At 41.6% G+C, this 23867-nt stretch overlaps 1 protein-coding gene and 1 non-coding gene across 6 annotated transcripts in view; one reads left to right on the plus strand and one right to left on the minus strand.

Moving 5' to 3' along the window:
• Positions 1 to 23867, plus strand: part of MACF1 (microtubule actin crosslinking factor 1) — a 358950-nt gene that overhangs the window by 55962 nt on the left and 279121 nt on the right. The window lies entirely within an intron of this gene.
• Positions 20112 to 20213, minus strand: LOC142869898 (small nucleolar RNA U13). Its single transcript, XR_012918445.1, has one exon. It is a non-coding gene; the product is annotated as a small nucleolar RNA U13 (small nucleolar RNA).

A 23867-nucleotide genomic window follows, 5' to 3' on the forward strand; every position in this document is an offset into this window, starting at 1 on the left:
GAGGAGCAGGGGAGGCAGTGGGGACCAGGAGGAGAGGTGCATGGCACTAGAAGATAATGGAGAGTTGTACAGTCGGAGTTTAGAAAGGTTGGGATTATCATTGGTTTGGGTTTTACTAATGGAGAACTTGAAGGAGAGAGGGAGGAGGTGCAAGAGAGGTGCCTATGCTTTCTTTTTGCCAAAGAGATAACTGTCTCCTTTTCCCATTTCTCTTTCTTAGAGCTGGTATCTGGTCTGAAGGTGAAGTTCCTGGCAGTGTTTGCTTTTTGTGGGGAACAATGGCTAAGGAAGTGGCTTGCTGCTGGCTTCTGGAGCTGGGCTCTGCAGCCTTTATCCTCCACAGCTGCCTCACATACTTTTGATTCTTGCTGAGAAAGGCAGTTGTTAGGTTTGGAAGTCTTCAGATTCCAGAGCCAGCTGGACAGCTGACCCTCTGGTAGCTATTTCCCAAATTGCTAGCCCCCTGTCACCTCATCTCCCTGGGCCCCTTCTTTTTTACTTTGAAGCAATATCCTATATTTAGTGAACTAGCCAGTAAGAGGTTGGAGCAGGTTGGAGAGGGGAGTCTCTCCCACCTTAAAATTCTAGATGGATGGAGTATTTGCCCCCAGGAACAAGATGTATCCTGTTCAAAAATTTTAATCATCAGGCATGTTCATATGACAGCTTACAGTTCTGTGAAGGTACCTCTAGCAGTGTTTATTTTTGGGTCTCCTAAAGAAAATATTTGGGGGAAGGAGTAGGGAGAAGTTCAGGCAATTCCATTTATGGTTGAGCAATGCTTGGTATTCTACAGAAGGAACCATATGGACAGCAGAGAAGAGTTTAGCATTCTAATTGTTCACCTCTTGCTCCCTCCATTCAGGGAAGATTAGGGACACCTCATTAGCTATTGGAGTGGAACAACTATTTCCTGGACTCACATAAGCCTCAGCCCCACATCCTGTGTCTTCTGCTGTCTCAGCACGCTGAGTCACCACCTAGGAATGGCAGTAGCCAGGTTGCCACCTGGAGCACCTGGAGCGCCCTTGGCATAATGCACTGTTGACTGGTCTTGGTCTCCAGGACACTGCCTGGGCCTCTCCAGGCCTGTTGGAGTGATAGGCTGGTAAGAGTCTTAGCTCTCCCTCCAGCTTGTTCTACAAGGCTCTGACCTACTTTTCCAGGACAATCAAGTGTTTGTGAGTAAAGGAAGGCAGTGACCCCAGTGAAGGTGAACCAGAGCTGAATTAAACAAACATTTGGAGTTACTTTTTTCCATCTCACACAGTATAGCCCATCTCAGTCCAAATGGAATGGCAGACCAGGCTGATGGAGCCAAATTCCAAATGCTTACCCAGACAGCCAACTAACTTTGAATTCTTATTCTTTCTATCAGTGTACTTTGATATCAGAAGTTACCTTTCATGATCATTGTACCTCTTGTCTTTTGGGTGATAGAAGAAGGTTGGGAAGGAAGTTGGGGCTCTTAGAGTGAATCATTGACATAAGCCTGCTTTTGATACACCTTTTGGTGTATTAAAAGATCTATAAAAAGATGCACTGTTTGGTGGCAGTGTCTGGTTTATTTGTAGCATCTCTGAGAGGATTCGAATCTCTTTCTTTTTGTACCAAGTCAGGATAATAGGCTGGATGGGAGCCCATATCTTTAGGGTACAAGTAAGTAGCTTGTTTAGGTTTTCTTGTCCTTGTGAGGTAGGGGCTCCAGGGTTGGATTCAGTCTTTCAATTTGCAGTGAAAGTAAGTGAACTCACTTTCCCACCCTGTCCCTTACCTTATTAGCAGCTCCCAACTTCTACTTCCCTGTTGTATATAATTATTATGTTTGTGTTGTCCTTGCTGTTATACCTTATCACTGGGGGAAAGATCCAAGGCTCTGAAAAGGACAGTGACTCTTGTCCTACATTGGCTGTTTCCAAGACCCTGAGGGAATTGCCAAACTAGCAATTAGGCAGTTTCTTAAACTTTTATTTTCAGCAACTCCACTTACATAAAAACTTCAATTATCTCCCAGTCAATAAAAAGAATAGTTATTCATATCGTGCTCAGAGATCCAGATCAAATCCTAAGGAAAGAAGAAGCTTAGAAAGAGGACTCTACCCTGCCACTCTCTCTTTGGAATCCTCTTCTAACTACATGTGAGGTGTCAGCCCCATTTGAAGAACTAGTTTATATGTCAGAGCGTGGCCTGGAAGTCAGCATGGTGTCACTTTTGGTCTTATAGATGACTAAGTCTTTGTGGAGAAGGGTATTTTAGATAACCTGAAAATGCTCCATTCCTCCTAGAAATCTGGGTCTGGTCACAACCTGCTTTCTTCCACTTCTCCTATTCCATTATGCCCATGAAACCTGGTCTCTGCTATTTCCCAGTCTATCAGCCCCTTTATGGTGTCAGTGCCTTCCTAACCTAGCCTATAGGACAACACTTGTGCTGGCATTCTCAGGTCTTTTACATGCTTTCCACACCTTCCTTTCCTGTCCCCAGTGCTCGACCCATGCTCATTTTCTCCACTGAGCTACTGTGTGCTACTACTGTGTAACGCTGTGCTGACTCCTTACAGATTTATGAGCTCTAGCCACAGCTTGTCTCTCAACCCTGCCCTGAAATATTTTTATTCTCTTCTGGTTAACTCCCATTTGTTTTCCGTATAGCAGCTATTGCAGACTTTCACCATACTCAAACTTGCTACTCCACCCTACCTTGTAAACTCTCAATAAGTCATTTAGTTTTTTACTTTCCACACCTCTTTTACCTCTCAATTTATCTGTAATCTTTTTTTTTTTTTTTTTTTAAAGCTGCGAGTTTTTGATCTGTCACCCAGCTGGACTATAATGGCGTGATCATAGCTCACTGCAGCTTCATCTCCTAGGCTCAAGCAATCCTCCCACCTCAGCCTCTCAACGATCTGGAACTACAGGCACATGTCACCAAACCTGGCTAATATTTCTTATTTTTTTTGTAGAGATGGGATCTCTCTCTGTAGCCTCAAACTTGAATCCCTGGCCTCAAGTGATTCTCTTCTCCCAGCCTCCCAAAGTGCTAGGAATTTTTCTGTAATCTTTACCAGTTCATTGTCTCCTATTTCAGAGGCAGGACTCTGGCATATGTTAGTATATATTTTGTGTTCTTAGTCTCTCCCTCCCTAGTGACTCTTTATAAATATGTTCAGATTTTCTCTATCCTAAGAAAAAAAATTCCTTTAAGCTTGTGTTTTCTTTAGACTGACTCTCTTTGCTTACCCCTACCTCTTTACCACAAAACTTTTTTTTTTCTTTTTTTGAGACAGAGTCTCACTGTGTTGCCCGGGCTAGAGTGCTGTGGCATCAGCTTAGCTCACAGCAACCTCAAACTACTGGGCTCAGGTGATCCTCCTGCCTCAGCCTCCTGGGTAGCTGGGACTACAGGCATGCACCACCATGCCCGGCTAATTTTTTCTGTATATATTTTTAGTTGGCCAATTAATTTCTTTCTATTTTTAGTAGAGATGGGTCTTGCCCTTGCTCAGGCTGGTTTCGAACTCCTGATCTTGAGCAATCACCCCCATTGGCCTCCCAGAGTGCTAGGATTACAGGTGTGAGCCACTGTGCCCAGCCTACCACAAAACTTCTTTAAGAGCCTTTCTTATATTCCTTTAGTCATTTTGACCCACTGTAGCCAGGCTTTGTGCCCACCATCCCAACTGAAATTGTTCTCATTTGTGATGACTTACTTGCAGAATTCAGTGGCCTGTTTTCAGTTCTTATGCTGTTTGATCTTGTCACAACATTTGATCATATTTGGACATATTTTTTTTTTCCCTTACTCTGTGTGCTATCCCTGTATGAGTTTACCTACTCTGGTGATTTTATTTATCAACTTTATCTGTGTGTACAGTGATGACTCACTATCAAAATCTCCAAATACTGCATGAACCTTTTCCCTGAGATCCAAACTTGTATTTCCAAATGACTACTGTCCTTTGCCACATTAAAGTCTATAGAAATTCTAACATAATACATCCAAAGTGGAGCTTATAATCATCCCCATTCTTTCCTTTGCCTAAACCTGCTTCTTTTCCTATATGCCCTATCTCAGGCACCAATTTCATCTTCCATCTGTTAGCGCAAGCTAGGAAATCGGGTTTTGTTTGGTTATTTTTTGTCTTCTTTTATTTTCCACATCTAATTGGACACTAAGTTCAGTTTGTCTAGTGCAGAAATATCTCAACAACCATCCTCTCCTGGCTGGACCCACTGCCCTATTTTAGATCTTCTGGCTTCTGCCAGCAATCATACCACATCTCTTCTTAAAAATGGATTGTTTCATCCCTTATTTACACTGCTTCCGATGCCTTGAATCTTTATCTGCCTCACAAACTCCCGTTGATACCGCAATCTTTTGTCCTAGCCCAAAACTAACTAGTTTTTTAATGGTGTATCTGCTTCTTCTGCCACAACCAGGAAAAAAATTTCATTTACCTTTTCATCTGAGTTCTCACGGTACTGTGTACATCCCTTTGCAGTGGTACTTACTTTACAGTTATCATTTAATTGTCTGGCTCCCCTAGACCATGAGTTCAGTGAAGGCAGGCTGTACCATCTTCATCTTTGTTTCTTTGGTGCCATAACCATTGGTTGAATTGTTGCATTGCATATAAAGTTCCTTCTATCTCCAGACAAAGGATATTTGGAAAATGTGAAAGAGCTATGCTACTCTTATATATTAGTTGTGACCAAATCTCCTATCCCCTTTTTATTTCCCAAAATATTTATATTTATATTAGGAAGATTATAAAACAACAAAAAAAAATAAAATTAACTACCATCTATAACCATTGTAAATATTTTTATGTGTTTTCTTTAAGACATTTTCTTGTGCAAATATACATGTAAATACATATTTTGCAAAAAGTGCTGTTTGTAAAATGTTTTCTTCACTTATTGTAAGGTCACAATCTTTCAGCGTCAAAAAATATGTATTAGTATCATAATTTAAAGGCTGGGCATGGTGGCTCACGCATGTAATCCTAGTACTCTGGAAGGCTGAGACAGGAGAATTGCTTGAGCTTTAAAAAAAATTTTTTTTTTCCCTTTTTCTTTTTGGAAGAGATGGGGTCTCATTCTTGCTCAGGCTGGTCTCGGGGGTCTCACTCTTGTTCAGGCTGGTCTTGAACTCCTTAGCTCAAGCATTCCTGCCTCTGCCTCCCAGAGTGCTAGGATTACAGGCATGAGCCACTGCGACTGGCCTAACCACATTTTTTTCATGTAAATTCCTCACATCTAAGCCAGACAAGACTGTCTTCCTGGAGGACCTTCACTTACTCTGTCTGCCATATAGAATTTTACCTATTGTTCACAACCTGTCTAAAAATCCTCTAGGAAACCTCTGATTGCTCCACTGGGAGTTTGTTCCTAGTTTCCTAAATGCTAATAGTAATTTTTTTCTGTATTATTTTTGTTGTGCTTCTTTTTTTTTTTTTTGAGATAGGGTCTTGCTTTGTTGCCTGGGTTAGAGAGTGCAGTCATGTCATCATAGCTCATTGTAATCTCAAACTCCTGGGCTCAAAGGATCCTCCTGCCTAAGCCTCCCAAGTAGCTGGGACTACAGGTGTGTACCACCCTGCTCAGCTAATTAAATTTTTTTTTTTGTAGAGACAGAGGCTTACCATGTTGCTCAGGTTGCTGGTCTCAAACTCCTGGGCTCAAGTGATCCCTTTGCCTCAGCCTTCCAAAGTGCTAGGGGTTATAGGTGTGAGCCACTGCACCCAGCCTTTATTGTACTTTAGCATTCTTTATGTGTGTATGCATTATTTTCTTCTACAAGATTGTAAGTTCCTAGAAGCTGGGGATATATCATGAACTCTTTTATTTCTCACATTGTCAGCTCTGTATTTTGCACATAAGTATCCAAAAAGCCTTCATGATTTATGAAGTAAATGGAAACTGCTTTAACATAGTAGTAATAATACATTGGAACATCATCATTCTATACCTAATACTTAATAAATTATTGACATTATTTTACATGTATTTTCTTATTTTTCTTAAGTACTTGGATATATTATGTGAAGGGAAGTGGAAAAGTGAGACTCCTCTTTCATGGCTATATTCTTTGTTTCTCACAAGATTTTTTTAAGAATGATAGGCCCAGGCCGGGGGCGGTGGCTCACGCCTGTAATCCTAGCAGGCCTCCTCTGGGAGGCCGAGGCGGGCAGATTGCTTGAGGTCAGGAGTTCGAAACCAGCCTGAGCAAGAGCGAGACCCCGTCTCTACTATAAATAGAAAGAAATTAATTGGCCAGCTAATATATATAGAAAAAATTAGCCAGGCATGGTGGCGCATGCCTGTAATCCCAGCCACTTGGGAGGCTGGGGCAGGAGGATTGCTTGAGTCCAGGAGTTTGAGGTTGCTGTGAGCTAGGTTGACGCCATGGCACTCACTCTCTCTAACCTGAGCAACAAAGCCCAGAGTCTCAAAAAAACAAACAAACAAACAAAAAACAAAAAAGAGGCCGGGCGTGGTGGCTCACGCCTGTAATCCTAGCTCTCTGGGAGGCCGAGGCGGGCGGATTGCTCGAGGTCAGGAGTTCGAAACCAGCCTGAGCAAGAGCGAGACCCCGTCTCTACTATAAATAGAAAGAAATTAATTGGCCAACTAATATATATACAAAAAATTAGCCGGGCATGGTGGCGCATGCCTGTAGTCCCAGCTACTTGGGAGGCTGAGGCAGGAGGATTGCTTGAGCCAGGAGCTTGAGGTTGCTGTGAGCTAGGCTGACGCCATGGCACTCACTCTAGCCTGGGCAACAAAGTGAGACTCTGTCTCAAAAAAACAAAACAAAACAAAACAAAACAAAACAAAACAAAAACAAAAAAGAATGATATATACCTGCCCTTTAGCTTCAAATCCCTTCAACTCTACTGAAATTATGTTGTCAAGGTCAGTAATCACCTCCTAATTGCCCAATTCAATGGTAATTTTTCAACTCTGATCTTCCTTAACCTTTCTGTTGTACTTGACACTATGAAACACTCTGTCCTCCTTGAAAGTTTCTCATTCCCTAAGCTTTAGTGATCTCATTGTTTCCTGATTTTTTTTTTTTTTTTGTAAAGGAAGGGGAAGTATAGGAAAGAAGAGAGAGAGAAGGAAGGGCTCTTCTGATTTTTTTTCCTTCCTTATGTACATGTTTATCTACTTTTACTGACCTTTAAATAAAGGTGCTTTCTAGGATTTTGTCCTTGGCCCTCTACGTAGTTTTCTTGAGTGATCTTATTCATACTCATGGCTTCAGCTGCCATGGTGACTTTGGGGCAGATTTCTTTCCTGAGCTTCAGACATTTATCTCTGAATACTGGAGAACTTCTTTTAATTATCCTATGAGTGTCTTTTATTTGACATGTTCCAAACAGAACCCTTCATCTTCACTCCGGCAAGCCTACTTTTTTCTCTCCTATTCTTTACTTTATTTAAGGCACTACCTTCTGCCCAGTCACAAAAGAGAGAGATTTGGAAATCATTTGAGACTCTTCCCTCTCTGTGTCCCTCCACCCTACCCCATCCCAACTCAAATAAAACAGTGATCAAATTTTGTATAATTTCACTTAAAATCTTGTATCCTTTTCTTTCTTTTGGTCCCAATACTACTTTCTTAGCTCAGATTCTATTATTTCTCAATATATAACTGTAATAGTATTCTAATTGGTACTCTGCTCTTCTGTCTTGCTCCTTTCCTTTTTCCTACTGCCAGAAGGCTCTTTCTGAAATTAAAATCTGATCATAAAAAAATAGTCACTCCTAAGCTTAAACCCTCTCAATGGTTTTCCATTGTCTTTGGGATGAAATCTGGTTTCTTTAGCATGGCATGCAAAGCTTTTATGTCCTGTCATTATACTTCCAAGGTAGAGAGTAGTACTCCAGCCATATCAAATTGGTTTGAGTTCTTTAAATGCATCATGTTCTCTCATGTTTCTACTTTTTTTCCTCTGTCTGAAAAACTCCTGTTCCCATCAGTCTCATTCCCTCTGGGCCTGAGGTCCCAGTTCAATCATTGTTTCCTTTGGGAAGGCTTACCTAGACTTCCAGGCTTCCTTTTTGCTTTGCTTCCATACATGTTTATCAGCATCTGTTGCACTATATTATGTGTTGGTTACCTGTTTGTCTCTCTCACTGGACTATAAACTTCTTGAGTAAAGAGACTGTGAGCTTTTTATCTCTATCCTCAGTGCTCTACAAATTTGGCACAGGGTAGGGAATAAAAAATTACTTGTTGAATGTATGAATGATTGAGTGAGAAGGGTGTGTGGGCAGTGGCAGTGCTGGGATCAGGATTCAGGATCCACATTATTGTCTTTTAAACTTTTATTTTTTGATTAGTTAATATGTCACATAACTGAATATTAAAAAGATACAAAAAGATAGATAGTGACAAATCTTATGTTCATCCCGTCCACCCTTTTCCCTTTACTGAAGACAATAAATACTAATAGTTTCTTTTATCTCTTTCTAGAGATGATATGTACATTTATTCATTCAAGAAATTAGTTCAGTAAACATTTATTGAGCACCTACTATGTGCCAACTACTATGCTAGGCTGTGGGGGTAAACTGAACAAAACAGAAAAAAATCTCTACTTTTAGGGAGCCTAAATTCTATATATTATTCTTCCCTTCTTTAATAAAATAAATGGGAAAATGACATGTACTCTTTTCTATAAATTTGTTTTATTATGTCTTAAAAATTAATCCATATTAGCACATAAAGACATTATTATTCCATTGTATGACTGTACTATCATTTATTTAGCCAATTCCCTATTGATGGGCACTTAGGGTATTAGCAATCCTTTGCTATTACAAAATGCTACAGTGAAAAACCTGGTTGTACACTTGTCATTTTGCATATCTATATCTTTAGGAAAAATTTGTATATGTTGAATTGCTAGGTATACATATTTTTAAATTTGATGGATAGTTTGATTCATTGCTTTAATTTTTAACTTTTTATTGTGAATATATCAAGCATATAGACAAGTACAGATAATATTATAGCAGATACATATGTATTCACTACTCATAAAACAGATGTCAACACCCTCACTGAAGTTCTGCCTATTAGGTGCGTTTGGCACTTCCTCAACATTGTGATGTTCTCCTAGAGAGTCTTTTCTTAGACTCAAGAGCAGTGTGTTTCTCAGAACTCATACTCTGCCATCCTGGAGTTAACCACTATACATTCTATCTTGGACTTTCTTTTAAAATATAACCTCTTTGTTAGTGGAAGGCAGCTTCAGAGGAAAATTCCATGATGCTATTTTTAGTGTCTGGAATCTGACTTCTCAAAAATGTTTATTTTGCCTTCTTCCTCTGCTCATAAGCAACAAAAGAATGCTACCGGAAGTTGGTGGCCTGTTTTTCTGGAGACTTGTTTGATTTTCTGGCAGAGGAGCCCAGGTGAATTGAGCCAGCAAGCAGTTTTCTTCCCCTAGGTTTGTTAGAATAAACAAAAGTGGTTCTCCTAAGCAGGCACCTACCTTTAGCTGACTTGGAGGTGCAGCTGTATCCTCTGGATCCAAAGTTGATTAAGAGAATTCGGAGGAGGTGGGAAACTGTTGTCCTCTGTACATGTGGATGCTTGTGGCTGTTTCAGTATGCTTTTGTTGCAATAAATACCACCTACCCCCAGTCTCTCTGCTGGAGGTCTAAAACCTTGTTCCAGTGGTAGGTGACTCCTGTCTCTAATCTTTATCTTAGGTCCTCAGAATGCCTAGCAGTGAGGCCTTTAGGTTATTTTGGGATCTTATAATTTGAGAGGGGAAACTTAGTCTCTGGTGGTGCTAGAATTTGAGGTCATGTAGGTATAGAATCTTCTAAAATTAGGTATTTTTGCCTTCCCTCCCAATCGCTCAGTTCTTCTTACCTTATTTGGTCTTGTAGTATTACACAACCACCATAGGGTGGAAAGAACTTACAGAATTCAACCATTTCTCCGTGACTACACAGGTAAAAAGAAAGGCTCAAGGAGAGTGAGCTGATTTGAATGTCTGTGGCCTAAGCATTGGTCATTTTTAAGATCATTGTCAGGCCCTGGGGCACGGGTCTAATCCATATCAAGTACCTCCCCAGGCCTCGGGTAGCCACAGGGTAGTCAGAGCTCCTTGGACACTTTTTGCCAGACCTGCACTTAGAGGCTTTCCCTTTAAAGCCTTGCTTGGTCTTGCCATTTCAGTCCTCTCCTTCTAAGCATGAGGCCTGACATTTGTCTTCTGTTCTTCACCCATGCAGGAGCAACTTTGGCCCTGGGGATAACCCTGTCTTCAGATGGTAAACTCATTTTCTCTCTAGCAGACCAGAGGGACAAGATGTAATTCAACCCTTCTCTTCATCAGACACTCCTGGGGGGCGAGGGGGGGACAATGAAGAAAGTGATCTTTGTTGCTCCTTGAATAGGACCCTGAACCTGGCACCTGCTTTTGTTACTGGCTTCTTAAGTCATTGGAGATATTTTGGCTGTCTTCCTGGGTTAGCAGCTGCTTTGGGGTAATAGTGGCAACTGGCTTTCAGGGTGTCAGTTATGTGTCAAAAAAAATTGATGTATTTCTATGAGGGGAGCTACCTTTTGTGCCCCTAAACCACTTGTCTTAAGGCTTTATCTAGAGAGGGAGCAGTTGGAAGTCAGCTGTGCCCTTAGCTTGATGACCCTAATGATTGTCATAGTCCCTGAATCTGAAAAGACATTGCTGTTTCTCCCATCCAAGTACTAATAAGACCCAGCCCTCCTTAGCTTCCAAGATCAGATGAGATCAGGAGCATGCATGGTCGTATGGCCATAGACAAGACACTGCCATTTCTTTTCTCCTGCCCTCTCTCTCGTTAGACTCTGAGTTCTGTGTTCTGGCACCTATGCCAGTGCCTGGGTAAGCATGCAACAAATATAAATGGAATGAATAATTGAACTAATTCCTTAATCTGGCTGTTTTCAGATAGTTTCACTGACCCTGATATGTGGGTATTCTATGGGAGAAGGACTTTGTTTTTAGAAGAAGGATTGCTTCAAAGAAATTATGGAAAGTTTTGATTTCTAGAGGGGTTTTAGAGAACTATGGGAGCTCCAAAATAGGACTTCTTTTCTCCTCATTGGTCTAGATCATTCTCCTTGGTTATAACTCTCTGCTGGCAGACCTGCCCTCCTGTTTCAGGAGCAGTATCCTGAACTTGACTCAGGCCTTCATGCCACCTGGGCTCTGTCCCTGAGTAGAGCAAGGGACTCCTTTTTAACAGTCATCCTGTCACTATAGAGTCAGAAGCCTTCAGGACCACATCTTGTGCTTTGCAGCCTGGACTTCCACATCTGGCTGCATTCAGTCAAGTTCCACTCAGCTCTTAGGTGTCTGTGCCATTGTTAGGGCTATTGGAGACAGCAGGGCTTTTATTTCCCCTCTGTCAGCAGCTGGCCAGAGTGCCTATTAGACTGCCAGATCTTAAGCCTTTCACATTTGTCTGTCTGTGTCAGGAACGTAGGCAAAATCCTTCTTACTATTTGAAGTTACCTCTTACTGTTCACCTTTGTAGGACCTATTGGAGGATAAAAGATGAACAGCCATGAAGAACATGTAGAGATTTTTGCACTATGATGATTTGAAATGTTCTGATTGTGGAGAAAGGTCCCTGGTCTCCAAGAATGCAACTGGAGTCCAGACCCCCCCTGCACCACTGCCCCCCTTCCCAACAGCCTCAAGTTGGAACCATCACTTATTCTATAATTCCAAACATCCTTGTGTTTGTTTAATTTTTATCTGATAAAATGTTACTAGGCAATTTTAATGGTGAAACACACAACACACAGAGGAAATGACAAACTAGCATGTGTTCTTTTTTAAATACACTTACTTCAAGTAGCTGTTTTGAAAGTCAGTTGTTCCTGCCGTTAGAGTGCTGTTGTCTACTGTTTCCTTCTTTAGGTGGAAGAAGTCCTAAAATAGGCTTTTACATTAGCATTAAAGCAAAAGGACCAGCTCTTTTCTGGCTGATTGATCATTCCTTTACACCTTACTCTTTTCAGCACTTTTGTTCAGATTTCACTGGTTTTATTTATTTATTTATTTATTTATTTATTTGAGACAGAGTCTCACTTTGTTGCCCAGGCTAGAGTGCCGTGGCGTCAGCCTGGCTCACAGCAACCTCAAACTCCTGGGCTCAAGCGATCCTTCCGCCTCAGCCTCCCGAGTAGCTGGGACTACAGGCATGCGCCACCATGCCTGGCTAATTTTTTCTGTATATATATTAGTTGGCCAATTAATTTCTTTCTATTTATAGTAGAGATGGGGTCTCACTCTTGCTCAGGTTGGTTTCGAACTCCTGAGCTCAAAGAATCCACCCGCCTCGGCCTCCCAGAGAGCTAGGATTACAGGCGTGAGCCACCGTGCCCGGCCTGGTTTTTTTTCTATGTATTTTTAGTTGGCCAATTAATTTCTTTCTATTTTTAGTAGAGACGGGGTCTCGCTCCTGCTCAGGCTGGTTTTGAACTCCTGATCTTGGGTGATCCGCCCACCTCGGCCTCCCAGAGTGCTAGGATTACAGGTGTGAGCCATCGCGCCTGGCCCAGATTTCACTGTTTTAATTGCTTTTTCACATCATGACACAGAAGAGGCCTTAGAGGTAAGTTCAGAGGTTCTTTCCCTGAGGTTCATTGACCCCTCTCCACTTGTAAAAAAGTTTGTATGTAGGTGAATATGTGCCTTTTTAAGGAAAAGTATACTTAATTTTCATCAGTGGAGTTTGTGATGTAAAAGATTGTTAAGATTCTTAATGGTGTCTGAAAGCTTAAAAAATAAAAAAAATAATAAAAATTAAAAAAATGTTAAGAACTAGTATTTTTTTTTGAGACAGAGTCTCACTTTTATTGCCCAGGCTAGAGTGCTGTGGTGTCAGCCTAGCTCACAGCAACCTCAAACTCCTGGGCTCAAGCGATCTTTCTGCCTGAGCCTCCCGAGTAGCTGGGACTACAGGCATGTGCCACCATGCCCAGCTAATTTTTTATGTATATATTTTTAGTTGGCCAATTAATATCTTTCTATTTTTAGTAGAGACAGGGTCTTGCCCTTGCTCAGGCTGGTTTCGAACTCCTGACCTTGAGCGATCCACACACCTCAGACTCCCAGAGTGCTAGGATTATAGGCGTGAGCCACCGCGTGTGGCCAAGAACTAGCATTTTTTTAAGAATTTGGAGCTCCAGTTAGTGGCAAAATTGGATCTTGAGATAGACTCTGAAATCCAGGTATTAACTCTACAACCAAAATTCTTTCTACTGTACTCTATTATCCATACTATTACAGGAGAAATGTGGAATAACTCCAGGAAAAGGGACACACATAATCTGAACTGTTATTTAATGCCTTTTTCAGTCCACAGCCTTATTTCCTAGATGAGGAATCCAAGGCTCCCTGTGGCAGATCATGTAGCTGATCTGTTGGACCAGGTGACCTTAAAGATACTGTGATTTTAACAGTACTGCGTTATAGAATCTATATTTGTCTTTTTTACTATGTCTCACTGTCGAACTTATGCTCTTTACATGTTAAACTTCTTTTTAACTTGTTTATCTTGCCTATCAAGTTGTTTCTTGAGAAAAAGAACCATGTATTTGTGTTCCCCCCTGACTCTTAATACTGAGATCTGCACAAAGTAGCTGGCTACCTTCTTGTTACTGTTGACTGGCTAGTAGCATTGGAAGGCACCAAAGCTTCAGTTGATTATTTTTATTATTTTTCCCTTTCCATTATCTAAGCAGCTGTTACAATTATTTAGTCTAATCTTTCCAAATGGGCATACTCCCTTTTCTCTTGGTTTTCACAATGCAACTTACACAGTTTCTCTACCTGTATCTAACCTGTATAACTGGGAGTTTTATAGAACATATATTTGGCACTCTGAATTCTTTCCTAGGTCACTGAATAGCATCCCATGAGCCAGGTTGTCTGACAAACTTCAGACCCTGGCAGAAGGTGGGGTGGGTTGGGTGTATCTCTTTTATGAGGGGTTGTTCAGTATAGTCTGACTCAATTTGTTGCTTCTGGGTTTCTGGGATGCTAATGCTTCATGGTAAGATGAACAAGAATATCAAGCTCAAATTTTGAAACATAGATTCTTTCCATGTTATCTCATTGGCTTGATGTGTGACTTTTGGACAGATTACTTAACCTCTGTTTTTTCATCTGCAAATGAAAAGTCACAGTTATTTTCATAAGTATAATAATGCAAATGAGTCACTTTGAGTTCCTTACAACGATGATGGTATAGAAATTTCAGGGTTTTTCCCTCCAGTTATAATGTGGGTAGCTTATCCTAAAAGCCTCCATCTATTGGGGTGGTCATATTTTTGAGGCTAACAGAGTAGAATGAAATTTGTAGCAGCTACCAACACATTAAAACAACCCAAAACAAATCAACTTAATGAAATACTGTCCTGGAGTGAGGGGCATGTGGATGATGCCTGGGCTGCATTGTGGAGAAGATCCTGCCTCCCTGAATTGTCCTGCTTTTAGCATTTAGGGAATGTGCTTGACAGTTTCTCCTGCTCTCTTCTCCCTGAGCTGGGCTACGTTAATATGCAGTATTTCCTCTGCTGTGTGGCTATAGTCCAGTCTATAAACATGACTGCTGTAAGGAGAGTGCAGAGTGTGGTTTATTTTGTTAAGCCTGTCCCACTGCCATGTGATATTTGCCCAAGAGCTCCTCTTGTGACATTCTTGTGGTGAGTGTGGCCCTTTAAAGATTTAGTTCTCAAATGTTAAATGATCCCCTGACTGGTGTCCTAAAACACATTTAAGCTTCTCTCTCTAGCATTTAAGCAAGAGGAGCAGTAATTCCAGTGGAGCCTGGGCTAGGGTCTAGGGGGAAGGTGGCAGATGATAGGCACAGGCTGTTGTGGTCTTGTGGCTCATTTGCACAAAGGAGGGGCTGGCCTCTTCTGGGGAGGTATTTCCACTCACTGCAACAAATGAGGGCTCTCTAAGGGCTGTAATGCAATGAGGTTTCTCTGGTGACGTCACCTGTAAATGTGGTCAAAGTCCAGTTCTTGGGGGCTGGTAGAAGCAGGAGTAGAGATCAGTTGGTTTGCAGCTTTCACTTCTCAGCTGTCACTGCGCCATGGTGCCTACTTCCAGCCACTGAACCAATATAGCTGGGCTGGGGCATGAATGCTTACAAGTACCAGAAGTTCCTGGAGGGACTCAACAACCTGAGAGGTATTACAAGGCTTAGGCTGTCTGCCCTTTATCCTGGCTGGTTGTGTGAATACTTATCGTGGTGTGCATTGTGTAGGGTGTTTACTTTCTATCCTACTACTTAGGGGCTTAGAAAGCCCTCCTACTCTGAGCTGGCCTTTTTTTTTTCTCTTTTAAATGTGTTTAGGCAATTACACAGAAGGGATAGAGTTTATAAATACAATCCCAAGTGAGTCAGAAAGAAGCCCCTCAGGTACTTCAGCAGCAGCCTGTTCACTTGCTTGAGTGGGCAACTGAGAAATGTCCCGTGTTCTTTTGAGCTAAGCGCTAAGGGCACTCCCTGTTTTGAGGTGGCCAGGCCATGTGGGCGGAGGGCTCTTTCCATAGGGCCCTGCAGCCTCACCTAGGTGTAGTTAGGTTTCTTGGGCTAGGTTTTTTCAGTTGCCTATGTCTACAGTGAGTCACAGTCTCATCTGGGGAGAACAGGGAGTTGGAGTGGGAAAGGGGGTTGGAGGGAGGAATGCAGGTTGATGGGCCATAGATGCATAGATGCAAAGGATAAATTAATGACTTTGAAGGAGGCAGCTTTTCATTAAAATTATATTTAAAGGAAATAGTGTTTTCTTTGCAAACTCTTTACTGACTAGAGATGAGAAGAATGCACTCAGATGTGACGATACAGATTCTTTTTGGACATTAATGAGGAAAATGAATGAAATCTTTTTACTACTTCTTCTCTGATTAATAGGTTTTATTTCCATCTGCAGAAGAGGGTGCTCAAACCATTCCTCTCTGATCAGCAGTCAGGATTCTGGACATAGAACAGCCATGGAGTGTGCAGAGAATGGGAGGAAAAAGAGGGATGAAAGGGGTAAAATGGGTTTATCAGGGATGAGGAAAGTGGCAGACAGGGTGTGGGCAGTATATCTGTAATCCCTTCCTGCCAAGGTATATAGATATTATACTTTCTTTCACTATCTATTGAAGAACTCAGACTCTAAGAAGCATATATATGAAGATCTTTGTATGCTAAGGGGTATACTACTATAAAGTATTGTTCTGTTGATCTCTATCTTCTCTTCCCTTTCTCTCCCTTTAACCCCAAACTTCTGACAGCTGGAGCCAATCAGTCCTTTTTGGGTTTAGAGCCTCTGCAAGTTCATCATAGAAGATAGGTCTTAGCAAGAATGTGCAACATTAACTGTTGCTCTAACTTCTCTGTTGGAGGTAGTTTTGAGAGGGCAGAAAGGGTCTGATTTTTCATCCAGTCTCATAGAGAAAAGATTGAAGGAGGGGAGCAGAAACCAGTGGTGCTTCTCTGCAACTATTCCAGTTCTTGTGCCCTGTTGGAGACTGGGTGAAGGGAGGTGCTAGAATGTACCCTTGTCCCATACAAGAGTTCTCTTTTCTTTTCCTATTTCCTGTCTTAGAGGGGTCCTTCTGTATTCCTGGGCATGATGCCTACCCAACAGCAGGAGCCCTTTCTCTGTCCTCTGTTTACAGAACTTGTGGCAGGATTATCAAACTTAATTAATCTGCATATTCCTTCATAGAAAAAGAGGCTCAGAGTAGGAATACCAGGCCTCTCCTTGGACACCGAGCTCATTGTGTTTTATTCCCTATCTTTACTGTTATTCTTCTGATAAAAGCTGCCAAGGCTTTCTGAAGATGGGCAGGTGTGGATGGAAATTATGAGAGATTTACCTATTCATAGAATTGGAGAATATAACTTTTCTTTTTGGATCCCCTTTGTATGGAGGGTTTAGATGAGCAGTTGAGCACACTAGGATGGCCATAGCCTATGTGAATCAGGTTTACCAGTGACCCAAGTAGATTCCTGAGGTTCTCAGGAGACCATACCACTCATAACTCTCCCTGTCTGTGTGCTTTAGGAACAAAGTGCAGGTATGACTGGTAGTGTGGGGCCTTCTTGTTTCCTTCCATAAAACATGCATTGGAGGGAGGAGTACTTTTTTATTCTGTATATGAGAGTTGTTTGGTCCCCAGTTCCTCTGACTCTCCTGACTTTCTCAGCGGGGATAATAGAGCAAGCAGCTCTTGGCTTTATCTTCTCAGGGGCATAGAGTTTTGAAGTTGCACCCTAGGAAAGGTTAGTTCTGCTTTTGAAAGAGATTATATTGAAACCAGTTGGCAATCCTATGTTTTCTCGGCCACCTTTAAGGTATTATTTTTTTTTCCTTCCTTTGCCCTCTTTGTACTAGGAATGAGTGAGTAACATTGCTAGGAATGAATGAGTAACAGATGTGTCTGTCATGGGGAATGTCCTTTATGGGGCTGAAATCAGAGAAAGGGAAAGACCACACCAGCAGCAGCAGCAGCAGCAGCAGCAGCAGCAGCAGCAGCAGCAGCAGCAGCAACAGCAGCAGCTCTCACTCCAGACTCCATGGCTCTCTGCCATGTTATTTTGATTCTATACCTCTACAGTGAACTCAGAAGCCTGTACTGCTTTGGGCATTAAACAAGAGGATATGTGTGTGTGTGTGTGTGTGTACAGACACACGTATATGTGTATGTATGTGTGTGTAAGTATGTATATACACATATATACATACACAGACACATTATATGTACTTAGTTTAGTGTCTGGAACGTGGTCAGAATTCACCAAATGTTAGTTCTACCTCTTCTTGCCCCTCCTTTCCCAGAGACTTTCTTTTTTTTTTGAGACAGAGTCTCACTTTGTTGCCCAGGCTAGAGTGAGTACCGTGGTGTCAGCCTAGCTCACAGCAACCTCAAACTCCTGGGCTCAAGCAATCCACCTGCCTTGGCCTCCCAGAGTGCTAGGATTACAGGCGTGAGCCACCGTGTCTGGCCCAGATAATTTGTTTGATTCACAGTGAGTCCTTGTGCCTGCTTTGGTCCAGGATGAGCTGGACCAGGTCATATTCTAGTTGAGGAGTTATAGTCCTAGTTACCCATTCCCATGTTTGCCTCCAGGTCCTACTTGTTCTTACCATAGGACTGTCATGATGGTTGAGACTGGTAAGCACTCAGCAAGTGTAAGTTACAGACTGGGCACTGTTGTGAGCACTTCACATGTATTAATCCACGTAACTCTTATAACACTTCCATAATATAGGTAATTTATAGTGGTATACCCATGGCTTGGCTGACCTGATGAAATCAGGGTTTCATCTGTCCTGCTAAGGAGATAACAGTGCCTGGAAATGTATCAGCCAAGATGGCTAATGTTATTGTACTGCTGTCTGGGCCTGGAAACTTGTGATGTATACCCAGGTCTGACCAAACATATAGATAAGATATGGGTACCTTATTCTCTGAGAGAGAACATCAGTATGATATTGCTCTCTATGAAGGCAATATCTCCACAATACCCCTTTTGAACTGTGTTCTGTTTTCTAGTCTTCATTCACTCTTATTTGCTTCATCCATGTATATACATTGTATAATAGTCTTTATAGCATAAATGTATAATATACAGCAGTTCTCTTGTTCTTCCAAAGAAAAGACCAGATTTAATTTCCCTTCACTCCCAGAACCTGAGTCTTCTTCAGGTAGGAGAGGTTCCTGGAAAGAGGGCATGTAGTTTTTTTTGTTTAATCCTTATAATCATTTGTAGAATGTTATTGTAGGTCTTAAGACAAGTATTCCCCCAACTCTGGGCTGCCAGGCAGAGACTTAGATACAAACCACTGCCTTTGTCAACCCCTCCTGTGGGTTGAATTCCACTCACTGTGTCCCCCAGTTATGGTGAATAATTACCTCCCTTCTTCATTTCACCTGAATCTTTGCTCTAGAAGGGCTGATAGAGATTATTGGCTCCCCTTTTCAGTTAGCTACTGACTCTTGCTTTTCTTGGCATGGTTCAGCTTGCAGCCATTCCTCCATCCAGTGGGTAATTATTGGAGGGAGTCCAGTGGGAGAATAGAGACATTGTAGAAGTTTTTTGAAGTTCTGTTCCCCAACTTCCTGTGAATATTTGGTGCTTTGAAGCCAGGATTGGGTGCAATATATTCTATTGCTGCTGCTGCTTCTGGAGCGCTATCATTTATAGTTCTCAAGCTCCTCAAAACTTAGCCATTGGGGTGATTTCTGCCTGGATAGACCTCTGTCATGGGTATGACAAGTTGAACTACTGGCCCAAGTCCTACTCTTTGGCAGAGCCCAGGCTTGTGCTGTGATTGATAATTATATTACATTATAGATATTAAACTTTTTTTTGTTTTGGAGACAATCTTACTCTGTCACCGGAGCTAGAGTGCTGTGGCGTCAGCCTAGCTCACAGCAACCTCAAACTCCTGGGCTCAAGTGATCCTCTTGCCTCAGCCTCCCAAGTAGCTGGGCCTACAGGTGCGGACCACCACACCTGGCTAATTTTTACTATGTTTAGTAGAGATGGGGTCTCACTTTTACTCAAGCTGGTCTCAAACTCCTGAGCTCAAGCGATTCTCCTGCCTCGGCCTCTCGGAGCGCTAGGATTACAGGCGTGAGCCACTGCATTGGGCCACTTTATTAAACATTTGATTTTCCTACTAGTCTTTACTTCCTGGGCAAGTTTTTCTGCAACTTTTGTAAGCTTCAGTTTCTTCATTTGCAAGAATGGCGATGATAGGATTTACCTCACAAGATGTTGTGAGCATTGAATGAGATAGTGAATGCAACATCTGGTACAGAGTAGGAGCCAAATAAATGTTAGCTATACTATTGCTAAAGGTGGGAGCTGTGTCTCATTTATTCTTGAATCTCTTTCACCTAGCATAGTGCTTGACACATATTAAGCATGAAAGAAACACTAGAGGGATTGAATTGAACTAAACTCATGTATTCAAATGTCCTTCAGTAGTTATCATAGGAGGTTTAAAAAATATTCTGATGATGCCTATGCTGTTTACATTTACTTAGGCATACTTTTTTTTCTTCTCATGTTATTAGTAGATGGGTAATGTGCCAATGACCTAACAAGATTTGAGGGAGGCACATCTCACACCAGCACATGAAAACCCAGTCATCACTCTCTAACTACAAAAGGATTTTAGCCACATCTTTCTTTCTTTCTTTCTTTTTTTTTTTTTTTTAGAGATGAGGTCTCCTTATTGCCCAGGCTGATCTCAAGCTCTTGGCCTCAAGCAATCCTCCTGCCTTATCTTCCCAGAGTGCTGGGATTAGTTGCGCTTTTTGTGTTTTTTCTCTTAAGTGCCAGATTTTAATTCTCATAAGAAATTTCACAGTCATATGTAATTTTTGGTCAAAAGATGATATTACCCAAGACAAAATTACATCCAATCTCAGAGAATGAAAATGTTCTGCTATTGAAAATATTGGAAAATGGTACTACAGGTCTGTAGGCAATTCCAGATGAGGGGTTCCAGTTATATTTGGAACAGCAACAATATTGTTGAATAAGTGAAGGTGACTACTGATAAGGAACACGGTCCTTTTTGGTTCTATTAGTTCTGGTTTGCTTGTCAAGTCATGCTTCTCATTATCTTATAGGTAATGAGGATATCTTATAGGTAACTTTGGATATCCACTTAGTCTGCCAGCTGAGAAGCCTGTCCTCTGTTGCTACATCTGGGCAAACAGGACAAGCCCTCGGACCTCAACATTTACTCCTCAGAGAGTGCACTTTTTTTTTACGGGGGGGGGGGGAGGGCTTTCCTGTACCGTACCCTCCTGTCTTTAATGTGGCTGATAAAGAACTCCAGAAAAAAAAAACTTAGATTTTTTTTCTGACTTTAACTAGATGTACTATATTGTCCTTATAGAACGCATGGAAAAATGAAAACACAAAAATCATGAAAATCCTGCAACCCACACATTACTATGCTTGTATTTTGTTGTATTTCCATCTAGTCTTTTTCTATACATACATATATATATATAATGTTTTTTTGTATTCGCTATTATTGTAATGGAGTTCTCTGTCTTGCTCTTTATTGTTTTGTAAGCTTTCTTCATGCCTTTTGTATCTACGGCATGAATTTTAATAGCTGTGTGGAATTCCATCAAATGGAGGGGCGTTTATTTAGCACTCCTCAATTGTGGGACATGTACATTTCTAATTTTCACTGGTATAGTATGATCATGAACATCCCTGTAAATAAATTTTTCTGTGCATCTCTGATTTTTTTAGGATAGATTTCTAGAAGTAGAATGACTAGGTTTTAATGTGTGTATTCAAAGCTCTGGATGTTGTTTTTTAAGTTTATTTCACTTTTAAAAGCTACTGAGGGTAAGAAGAGGATACATGTAACACTGGTAGCTCTGGGTTCCTTGTCATCTAGGGATAGCCCTGTCTTCAGGCTCAGTGGCCAGCTGGCTCAGATGTTTTATTATCCAGTTAATTTCATGGTGGAATAGGTGCCAAGTGTCTCTCTCACTTAGTCAGCAGCTCCCACATGTCATCATCATATCATCGCACTGTTTACTCGGAAGCTTTTCTCCCAGCAGCTCCAGGCATTTAAATAGCGTCATCGATCCTTCCAGCCCTAGTGACTTTTCTTCTTGTACTGGGGGAGAGATCCATTAATGTTGTTGGGAAACTGCAGAACCAAGAATGACCTAATCAATGTTGCATAGAAATCCAACATTGTAACCCCAGATTGGTATCAGGTTGCAATTCTCTTTGTTTTCAAAGCTAGCACAAGTCTAATAAGTTGGGCCAGCTTAACCTGATAAAAATGGTTGACAAACTTTACTGTGTCAATACCCCTGCTTATGATAGCTGTCTGCCTCTGGAAGAAATGGAGCTGGTGCTATGTTTTAAATCAACATACTGTGTTTCCCCAAAAATAAGACAGGGTCTTATATTTATTTTTCCTCAAGAAGACACCCTAGGGCTTATTTTCAGGGATGTGTTATTTTCCTCTCAAAGCTTCAGCTTGCAGCATGCACAGGATGGCTGGGACCTGACAGGGGGAGCCGACCTTGTTGGTGGGGCTGCCCGCACCTTTCCGGTCACCTCTGGGATAGTAGCTGTCACGATGGGGCAGATGAGAAGGGCTGCTCATGGTCTTTACCCGCTCCGCGATGAAATGCATGGGTTGTGCAGATACACTGCATAGCCACGCCCATCACTAGGTCTTATTTTCCGGACAGGGCTTATATTGTGCAAATGCTTAGAAATCCTGCTAGGGTTTATTTTATGGGTAGGTCTTATTTTCGGGGAAACATGGTATTATAGACCAGTGCAAATCAGCTTCTGTTACTCGAGGCTGATAATCTTAGAGTAAAATTATAGACTTGATGAGAGCACGTTGTTGTTTGTGATTTGGAGTTGACATCCTGGAGCAGTCCCGGGAGATTTTTTAGCTGATGATAGACTGGAGATGTTTGGCCATTACCCTGAGGACTGAGGGAAGGCATATGTATATAGGACTTTGTGTGCATGAAGTCAAATAAAGTCTCTACAGCAGCAAGGATAGTGGAAAATGTCTTGAGTCACAGACAGGATTGCATCCTTCACAATGAGAACTGTCTGCCTCTCCCATTCCCAGAGCCCTTAAGCAAACCCGTCACAATGGGGTGATTCTGTCTACTGTAGGGAATCTGGGAGTCTGCATACTTCTGGGGTGAGGCCTGTCAACACCTTTTACAGCACTAGGCACCTAGTAGACCCTGTACTTATTTGGATGGTTGACAGTTTTGTCCTATTAAAGTTTATTCTCTCCTTCACTGGATATTTTTTAGGCTTACTGCATGCAGGTCACTGGGCTAGAAGGGGCATTAGCACAAGTTCACTTTGTAGATGGTTTCTGTTGCTGCTGGTTTGCAATGTGTGGGGTAGTTCTGTGTTTTTTTGTTGCAACTGGAGATGGTTGTTACACTATCCCTATTTCTCTAAGAGTGAACCTATATGGCTAACAAGTTAAACTATCATTTCCCTTCATCCTTGGTCTGGTTTTTTTTTTTTTTTTTTTTGAAGTAGGCATTAGTATTGAAATGTTAAGGCCCTCATCAGCATTATTCTGCCACAGTTTCTATTGGCTGTTGGAGAAATCCCAGCTAGTAATCCTAATTGTGTGTCTGTTACTCATAATGACGACTGTGGGGATGGTCCCTCTAAATGAATACCAGTTGTTAATAGCATCTTTTGCTCATTGTGGAATGTCAGGAACCTTTTAGACTTGTTGGCTTGATGTATCTTGAAATCCTTTGATTTGGAATATCACTTTTTATAATTTGTCGTCAACTACCTCATTTCCTGATAATGTACCATGTTTCCTGTTTCGTTCATGGGAAGTCCCCATCTCCTTCCTTCCTTTCACTGAGAACCTCTGGCAGGATACAAAGATTAATGACAGTCCCTGTCCTTGAGGGATTGTCAGTCCTATATACAGGATAGTGGGGAGACAGTAGAGGGCACTAGATATTTTTAAGGCTGACATAAACAACTAGGGGTGGGTTTTTTTGTTTTGTTTTGTTGGTAGAAGGGAGAGTATAACTCTGGCAGCAGGATGAAAGATCATTTATAGGGAAGTGGGGGTGCAGCTAAACCAGTATGTACCTGATTTTAGTTTGTACCTGATTTAGGATGCAAAGAAGTGAGAGAAGTAGTAAAGAACAGGAATATGAATCCTTCTAAAAGAGAATTTGGTTTTCAGAAACAAACATTTGTGTTGAACTATGGCTTGAAGTGGAGACCCACTTCACCCTCCACAGCTCAAGTTGAACCAGACTCTTAGG

Source organism: Microcebus murinus, chromosome 2 (genome assembly GCF_040939455.1).
Source record: "Microcebus murinus isolate Inina chromosome 2, M.murinus_Inina_mat1.0, whole genome shotgun sequence".
NCBI classification, from domain to species: Eukaryota; Metazoa; Chordata; class Mammalia; order Primates; family Cheirogaleidae; genus Microcebus; species Microcebus murinus.